This window comes from Mizuhopecten yessoensis, unplaced genomic scaffold (assembly GCF_002113885.1).
Source record: "Mizuhopecten yessoensis strain PY_sf001 unplaced genomic scaffold, ASM211388v2 scaffold11045, whole genome shotgun sequence".
NCBI classification, from domain to species: Eukaryota; Metazoa; Mollusca; class Bivalvia; order Pectinida; family Pectinidae; genus Mizuhopecten; species Mizuhopecten yessoensis.
The window spans coordinates 1229699-1238389 of NW_018408851.1; the positions used below are offsets into that span (position 1 = coordinate 1229699).

The 8691-nt window shown below is 33.3% G+C and overlaps 1 protein-coding gene across 1 annotated transcript in view; it reads left to right on the forward strand.

Moving 5' to 3' along the window:
• Positions 1 to 1767: 1767 nt before the first annotated feature.
• Positions 1768 to 8691, forward strand: part of LOC110464991 — a 39030-nt gene continuing 32106 nt past the window's right edge. The window contains exon 1 of the mRNA XM_021520528.1: positions 1768 to 1840. The gene's annotated coding sequence lies outside the window, so the exon portion shown is untranslated. The remainder of the gene's footprint in view (positions 1841 to 8691) is intronic.

Below are 8691 nucleotides of genomic sequence, written 5' to 3' on the forward strand. Positions count from 1 at the left end.
CCCCCCCCCCCACACACACACAAATTAAAATGTTTTCCAAGAAAGGCGAATGGCGTTTCATGTTTGTAATTTTTATATTTTAAAGCGTATCAGGACTAGTAACACACATCTTGCCTAGTCATTGGTACTATCTCGTCGTTGTTGTTTTTCTGATATATGTAGAGACGGGTTTGAAAGGAATAATTGTACAATTATAGTTTATGAGCCGTCTGTCCTATTTGATCTATTATTGGTACAATAAACTATAAAATGCTGATTTGAGAAATTTAGACCAGGTCATATAACATACAAAATAGAAACAGAACTGTTTTACGAGACAGAGCGAAAACAAAATTCAACTTTATTTTTTTTCACAAAAACTGTGATTAGTAAAAGAGAATTGAAAATAGGAAGCCATGGTGGTAATTTTGAATTATGAGATCCGGCAAACATGTCCTTGTATCATTTCCTACCAAGCATGAACAAACTTGTACAACTGTTAATAATGAGGTATTTTTCAGGGACATACTCCATCTTTAAGTCTTCATACATGAATAATTTATTACTTGTCACTGTTGGTTTGTTCACACATTGATTAACTTATTTATTCTCTGTTTATTTCTTTGGGCAAAACAATTGTAATTAACTCCGCTACGGGTTTCCATTTGCTTGACCTGTGTGCATGAAGTATCATATACGTAATCCTATTGACAATACTGCATATGGTACGTGTGTTGAATGCGGTACGAGTTGTCCTTTGTTTGCTTAAGGCATGGGGGATATTTAATTGTATTGTTGTGAACAGTTGTGGAAAGACCGAGTGCAATCTTATTAAAATACAGCTCCTCGTTATACCCTCTACAGTAGAGAGGAGCTGTATTTGAATCAGATTGGGCCGAGTGTACAATTGAATGCATGTGTCTAGATGTGTAGATAGATATTAACTCGCATGCGATTTTCTTTAAATAAATACTTTTCAAATACCCAAAAGAATACTGGTATACTAGGATATAACTTCCTTTGTGGAATAGGAATTGCAAATGCTGATTGTTTTTTGGTTTCTTCTTGTGTAATTTTTCATATGTATGCAAAAACGTACCACTGTCCGGGTTTACGTACATTACACCTTCTCGTTCGCTTATATAACCCCTACCACGATGTCTCGCTCGGATATATAAATAAAACATACAAAGTTGTAATGAAACAAATACAAGTGTACACTCTTGAACAGCCTTGACGGGTGAATGCGTTGTGTATACGTGCATTGCTTTGTCCTTGTGCATATGTCGAATTTCGCATTTTGTCTTTGTTTTACACACACCTGATTTACCTGTGTACAGTTTCATTTCTATTTTATGGTAGTATATAATAAGAGACACGGTGCCATGTTGAAATTACTGTACAAAACGAAAGAGGAAGGTATAATATTATAGGAAGAAAAATACGGGAAAAATTTAGTAAAAAATATCAGCATTTTATGAAATATTGGCACGAATTTGTAACTTTAACGTTAAAACGTGAAAAGTATTTCAACTGAAAGCGGCCCACTTTTTTAGAGCGTATTTTTTTTTATCTTGCTTGTATATGAGTAAGTAAAATAGTACCGTAACAACGGAATATTTTACTGTCATAAAATCACACATCTATTACATTATTTACTGCACATGTAACATATTTAAAACTTCCGCTTCGATAACATTTATACATATCTTTCTTATCCAAAAAACGTCATATTGAAATAAACACGCGGAATGATATTTTTGAAACCTCCGAAGTGGTGGTGCGGCTCATTCATGCCTTGGTTACTTTATTAAACATGATCGGAGACACACAGCTAGTACAGATGAATTCAACAAAACTTGTAAGTATTTCTGTATGCACTTTGTGTGTTTTTATCTTTATTTATTATGCATATACTTTCTGCTTTCTCTTTTTCTAAGTTATGTGTTCTGTTCACTAACGCATGGAAAATCTGAATATTTTGTGCAGATATTATGTGAGTTGCACATTACTTGTATGCATGTATGTACATGCACACCAATTAGTGCACAGGACTACCCGCATACCATTGTTTTTATTCTTTTGTTTGAACAATTGCTACAATATCAAATAAGAATAAAAAAAACAGGTGACCGATTGTTTAAATGTTGTTTTGCTTTAGGCATACCATTAACCTTATAAATTAAAGCCCATTGTATGTATCCATGCATGAATAATATTCCGAAGCTATGCTACGGTATATCGTGTCAGACATCTCTGTCTATACATACCTCGCACAAAGTGTGCATGAATGGCACAATCTATTTTTCCAGCTATGCAAAAATTACATAGGAGCCTGCTCACTCATAACTTTCGTTTCAGAAGTGCTATGAGATTTCTGCTGTTTAATTAACTTTTTTCAATCCTTTATAAATCTGGAGATATAACTTTGAATCACTCTACTAATTATTGAGATGATTGATTAACCTAATTACAGCATGGGGATAAAAAATGGAATATCAGCCTGAAAGTATTTTCCTGTAGCAAAATCGTTTCTTTGCATCATTATACTTGGGAAAGAACATTTTCTTTCATGTGATGCTGACATAATATAGTTATCATCCAGAATGTGAGGGGATATTTGTTAATATTCATCTCATAATGAAGAGTAAATGTATTGGTGAAGGTTGTCATCGTGTCTTTGAGAAATTTCGTACATGTAAATGTAAAAGATTGTAACAAATCCACAATATAAATGGCTCTTGAATATACTGACTAAAAGTGGCACAGATGGATCAAATGAAGGTGTAAAGTATTTTTCCTGAGTGCTACATAAGAGCGCAAAAGAGAATCGGAACCAAAACGTTTGGAAGATGAAACTACTTGTCGTTTTCCTCTCGTAATAACCAAGGAACTGTTTTACGGGTCCTGTTCACCTGTCTTTTTTTTTTTTAATACAACTCGACAATGACAGTGAAGCACCTCTCTTCCCTATTTAGTGATCTTAGTGACCCAACTTGGAAGTACATGTAACTGTAAACCTTTTGGCTGGTGCTTGTTTACTGTCTACTTCTGCATCTTTCCTTATCTCATCATCGTTATTTTTATTCATTCTCGATTTTCTCACCTTATCTAAAGGGGGTGTCAAAAACTTTCTTGCATCTTTCGGGGATATCTAAGAAAGAAGTATCCTTAATAATGTATTGATTCCACTGTAGTTGCAGCCTAAAGCCAATTGAGTAAACCTTGTCAGTAGAATGTTTATTGTGATTTTATAACAACAGAGTGTCCATCATACGTCACACATGCTGCAAACAATGGATGTGTGTCCCTCTCAGTGAGACCTTATCACTCCAATTCAACTTTGGTATTTGGAAAAAACAAGTAGTTGATTATTATTTCCTTCTGATACAGTGATTAATAGTTACATAATGTAAATTATTTTACTAAGAAACTACCACAATTATTTCCTTTTTTCTAATCGGGGTGAGTCCATAAGCAAGAGGCCAAGGGCCAAGTAGTTCTCTGGAAATATTACTGGAGTGCCACTTGAATCCAGTTGTCGGCGGTTTCAATTTGGTCTTGGCAAGTCCCGTAAACGAGAGATCGTATGCCATTTCTGTCATACAATTGACACTCTAATTCAGGTGCTACCATTTCCTTTAATGTATACATATGAATGGCATTTTCGTTCCCCGATATTTTCATGATTTTGCCTGGGCAGTAGAGCTTTCTTGAACACCGAAAGTATGGTTTTAACAGTTTGTTTAAATCATAAGTTGTTGCAATTTTGGTGGTTGACAGATATGGAGGTGAAGTTAACACTTCTAAAATGTCTGGGTCAGAAGTTAATCGGTATTGGGAACATTGATAATATGATTCACTGTCACTATATAACGTTATGCAGTTTCCTTTGCAAGAACAGCTAGAAAATACTGTTAGAGGCACTGCATGTTTTGTTACTCGTGATTTATGGTTTTCACTGTCACTATAGTAAATAATAAAGTAAGTTACACGACACAAGCAGCCATATTTGTCTTAAAGATCCTGTGCGGAGAGGTATTTTACCTCATTTCGTGGGGCAGATGCAACTGTTCACATATTAGCATTCGCAGCATACTTGCCCCAACACAAAGACTTTTATATCAATTAAGGTCATGTAGCCTACTCTGACTCTGACATGTTCAGCTGATAATGCTGATAACTTTTGAAACTATTTATTTTATCCCGATCAAGCTTATATATCAATAATGTAGTATCACCCCATATCTTCTTCATGTTGGTCTTGCATAAAAAAGGAATGGGGCAACATGCTAAGCCTATAAAATCTGTCTCCTTTAAATATAAACAGTGCATATATCACATAATAATAATACAAAAACTGCCTTATTTCGAAATATATATAAGTATTAATGTGAAATCATATACGTTATAATTGAATCACCAATTAGCATATGGGTTTCTGGGATACACGTTGAGAAGGCTTAATACAAGGATTATTTCAGGGTAGCATATGTGTTAATTTATTACATACTGAAAATACTATTGACTTAATTGTATACGGTGCGTGTGTTGACGTTGGTACATGTAACTGTGCTTTGTGTGCTAGTTGAGTGGAGGATATTTAACTGTAATGTGGTAGCATGTGTGGAATGAATGATTGTATGGTTGTATGTGTGTTTATAGATGTGTAGAGAAATATTCACGTATCATAGAAAAATTGCTTAAATAACTTAACGCAGTTTATTATTTATATTTCTTGATTTTCTCTCTCAAATATTCTTCGAAACTTCCTGGTTTTGGTACATTTTACCTGCTCTCGTTCTATGATAATAGACACGCTTTTTCATCCGGATGTTTCAATACAAAACGATTTCGACAAGTTTTCCAACATCCCGACCATATAAAAGTGTTGATAGTACACAGCTCTGGTATATACTCAGCTTGGTGCTGGTGCAATACTGTGCTCATTTCCACACTTCTCTCAGGCTTATGAAGACAAATCTGGCCTTGTTCAATATGTTAGCGATGTCCTTGCTAGCTCCTCCATCTTTGTTGATTGTGCTTCCTAGGTAGGTGAATGTATATGGGCACGTGAGATCGGTATCACTTAAACGTACTGGTGATGTTGCTTGCACATTGATGGTCATTATTTCAGTCTTCCTTTGGTTGATCTTGAGTCCAACTTCTTGACTGAAGTTGTTGAGTCGGGTTGTCGTCCTCTGAATGTGTTGGTTGATTTCAACATATTTTATTGACATAGAAGAATGTTACACGGATACAATATGGATACAATATGAATATTTACGAATTGGCTCGATGATTTAATTTCTGGTACATGAAAAATTTAATCAACATACATTTTATTTTGTAATAATATATTTGTGTATCCATTATATTTGGTAATTAGTGTCTGCATATTTTGGTATAGAGAAAAATTACATGTAATTAGGGTCTAAACTTCTGATTATATTTCTTCTACATATTGTCTATAGTTCTACTACCAATTATGTACTTAAATCTAATTAGATATTTACATAATTAAGTGGTTATTATATAAAACATGGTGTGGGTGGGGGAAGGGGGATAACTCCCATAGAATAGTGTATTAAATATACAATGTAGTATACAAGCTTTAATATCAGATTGAAGACCGCACAGTCCTTGTGTTACGTTTAGGTCTTCAACTGAACACTGTACAGGATCCAGAGTAAATATTATTGCGGTATAATTCACAGTAATGCATTTGAGTACATATATGGAAAAATTGCAGATCTTAAGTATGTACACTAAAAAATAAAGATATAAGTAGTATGGGAGAATATAAAAGGAAAGCATAACAATATCATGATAACCAGCCAGAGATGCACTCCTGTACGATTGGATGTTGTTTTTATAAATAAGTGTTATTATCTACAAATATATATACATGTGTATATATATTAACTCAAAATGTGTCAAGTTGCCTGGTATTATACTCGATATTAAACAAATCTTTTAGTTTTAACTGTATATTTTAGGATAGAATTTCCATATTTACTCCTTCGTCCTTCGTTGACAGCCATATAGTAAGTTGGTGAGATGAAAATGGTTATGGTTTCCAATAAGTTCAAGTTCATTTTTTAGTAATGCTCTTTGGACTGAAAACAGAGGACAGTGAAGAAAAAAATGTGAGACAGTTTCATGGTTTAAATCACAAGAACACATAGGATTATCTTTTAAATGATCAATATATAGGTCAAAATTTAAGTTGCTACATCCATTTCTAAGTTGACAAAGTATGAAATTACACTTCCTTGATTCTTTATTTTTGAATACATTTGAAACGCACACATCTCCCTCTTCACTGATATTTGACATGTTTATAAGTTTCTTAAAAATGTTAAGTGAGGTTGCTTGTACTGTAGTAGGTGAGAGTTTATTAAACTCTCAGAGCATTGAAGGAAAAAAACTATGATAGTAGTTGTTTGATCTACTGAGTGGAGGGCTAAATATTCTATTTCTACCCAATGAATGTATATTTGCTTCATTATTGTTAATAAAAGGAATGATTGATTCTTGCAAGTATAAAGGTGCATGGCCATGTAGTATTTTGTACATTAAGATCAATTGATGATTTTTCCGACGAATTTCTAATGGTTCCAACCCTAATTCCCTATAAAGTAAGTGATGTGATGTTCCTCTTCTCAGCCCTATTATAATTCTTGCTGCTTCCAGGTGGATAGATTCTAGTAATTTTTTTAGTTGGGTTGTACAATTATGTCAAATTACATCAGCATATTCAAGTAAAGGTCTTATGAATGCAAAATATGTTTTTATAAGAGTTTCTCTGCTAAGTTTATATTTTAAACAGCGTAGTATATTTATTCTAGTATATGCTTTTTCATAAATAGTTTGTATATGGGATTCCCGGGTACCATTTTCATTAAGAGTCACACCTAAGTGTTTATGAGTGGATTCATTAGAAAATACATCATTTTGAAATAAAATTGGTGGTATAGCAACTTCTTTTTTCCTGGAGAATAATACAGATTTTGTTTTTGTTGGATTGAAATTTACATCCCATAGTTTAGCCCATTCACTAATATGTTTTAAATCATCTATAAGAAGTTGTGCAGACTGATCAGGATTGTTATCAACAATGACAAATAGGGAGGTATCATCAGCAAAGAGTTTTACTTTACTTGAAACAAGATCAGTAATGTCATTTATATATAATAAAAATAATAACGGACCCAGAACTGATCCCTGGGGGACTCCTGCATTAACAGTTAAGTATGGGGAAAAGAAACCTTCAGTACTTACTCGTTGATTCCTATCAGAAAGGTATTTATGGATCCAAGATAATAATTTACCTTTAATTCCATAATTACTTAATTTTTTAACAAGACCTGTATGCCAAACCCTATCAAAGGCCTTGCTTATGTCACAAAATACAAACCTAACTTCTTTACCTGTGTCTAAATGTTTTGATATTTCATGATAAATAGATAATAGTTGGTTTACAGTGGAGTCACCTGGTCTAAAGACGGACTGATTGTTCGATAAAATGTTATTAGATATAAGATAGTTGTATAGGTATTTAAATAAAATCTTTTCAATAAGTTTACAAGTACAAGAGGTAATAGAAATTGGTCTATAGCTAGCAGTATTTTTTACTCCTAGAGACTGCCTTTGAAAATAGCATTAACATTAGTCATTTTCCAGGAATTTGGCAGAAAACTAGAGTTTAAAGTTTTGTTAAATAACAGTTTAAGTGGCAGAATAAGAGATGGTGCCAACTTTTTAATAACTTTAGGAACTTAGCCATCAGGTCCAGATGGGTTTTTTTCATTCATGTTTTCTAACTGATCTTTGACATCCTGATTAGTTATTTGAATATTTGATATGGAGTAAGGAAGTTTCACAATTACATCATCAGGAAGTTCAAGGTTGTTAGATGAAGATGAGATAGAAGTGAAATATTTATTTAGGCAGGCAGCTTTTTCATTGGGGTGATACAAAATTGGAGCGCGTCCAGTGATCAGGGTTATTGGTTACTTTTGCCTTTTTATGAATTCTATTTCTTTGCCTCATTTTAGTTCTGATGTTATGGTTCATCCAAGATTTATCATTTGTCTTACTGTAATAGTTTTACATGGTGTATATCTTTCCATCTGCTCGGTGAATGCACTATTTATGATGATACTAAATTTATTCGAATTGGATTGGTTAGCTAGTTGTTGCCAATCCATATTTAGTAGACATTCATTTGATTAAAATCAGCAGCGTCATATTGCCAGCTTTTCTTTATATAAGAGTTTTGCTTAAATATACAATATGATATACTAATATGTACTGGAGAATGATCACTACAAAATGGATCGCCTACTTGTGTACCTCTTATAATATTTCTATTGTTTGTAAATACAAAGTCGATGCAACTAGAGCTTTCTTGTGTAATACGTGTGGGTTCATTTATTAGATTGTATAAGTTTAATTTAGAAAGAAGTCTTGATAGGTGGGAAGTTGGTTGAAGAGAAAGAAGATTAACATTAATGTCCCCTACTAATAAAATATCTAGAGAAAGGTCTGATGCTTTTTCAAGTATGCCATCAAGTTTCGTCCAAAATTCAACATTTGAATCAGGAGGCCTGTATAGACAGCCTAATAAAAATGTATGTTTATTGATAGTTACTTCCAACCATAGTAGCTCAATATCATCTATTTCAAGATCATGTCTCCTTTTGGTTA